The sequence below is a fragment of the Egretta garzetta genome, unplaced genomic scaffold (assembly GCF_000687185.1).
Source record: "Egretta garzetta isolate BGI_Z169 unplaced genomic scaffold, ASM68718v1 scaffold608, whole genome shotgun sequence".
Taxonomy (NCBI): domain Eukaryota; kingdom Metazoa; phylum Chordata; class Aves; order Pelecaniformes; family Ardeidae; genus Egretta; species Egretta garzetta.
Window position 1 is genome coordinate 261,628 of NW_009260498.1, and position 1,062 is coordinate 262,689.

Sequence of the window (1,062 nt, forward strand, 5' to 3'; positions counted from 1 at the left end):
CTTTGGTTGCCGGCCCCGGGCGGCATCCGCCCCGGGGGCCAGCCGGGCCAGCAGCAGTCTGCTCTGGCTTTTTACTAATTTGAAGTGTATTGGATGCAAAAAGGTTTAAAAAGAAAAAAATGAGCTTTGTCCCCTTCTATGACGAGGTTTTGGGGAGGAGGAAGCCTTTTCCCTCTTGCTCATCCTCCAGGCAGGCCCTTCTGGGGAAAAAGCCCAATGTTGAGTTATTTGTCTTTTTTTTTTTCCTGTTGAAAGCTGATGTCCCCAGGCTGTGTTGGCTTTGGTGGCCCTGGCTGGCCTTGGATCGGTGGTGTGGGCGATGGGATGGGACCTCAGGTGCCCCTGGAGCCCGGCTGGGCAGCGGGTACCAGCGCGCCCCCCGCTCGCTGCCTGCGGGGTCTCTGCCCGCTTGCCCTTAGAAGTCCCCCAAAGTGACCATCACCCCTCCTGGGGACCCGGCTCCTGCCGGGCTCGGGCGCAGTCGCTGCCCGGCCCCGCTCGCCCCAGCTCCGGGCTGGGGGATGTGGGCACCCAAGGGATGCCGAGGCCGGGGTGCTGCCAAGGGATGGGGGCAGCGACATGAGAGCCGAGAGTGGCATTTTTCTTTTCTTTTTTGAATTATTGTTTTTACTGTGACTAAGTGGCCTGCTTTAATGATATTTACAGCTTGTTCTTTTAACAAGTTCGGGACTATGAATAAGTGCAAGGTGCACAGAGAGTTACTTTTGAAGGCTACTGTGGCTGTGCTCTTCTTTTCTTTCCCGCTTTGGTTCCTGAATCCAGACGGCGCTTTGCTCAGGGTTTTCTTCGTTCTTTGTATTTCCATTGGGAAAAGGGGAGGGGGGAAGAGGATAACCCAACTTTTGGCCATTTCTTTTGTTTTCTTCGATACTTGAAGCAGTTTTTTGCATCCTAATAACAAAGCTGTCCGGCGCTTAGCCTGTTCCACTGCTCCTTGCCCTGAGAAAAAGAAAAAAAAATAATCGGTGGTGGGGTTGTTTCTGCCTCACGTCTTGCACAGCGCTCGGGTTTTGGCACGGCTTGGCTTGGGGGGCCTGCGAT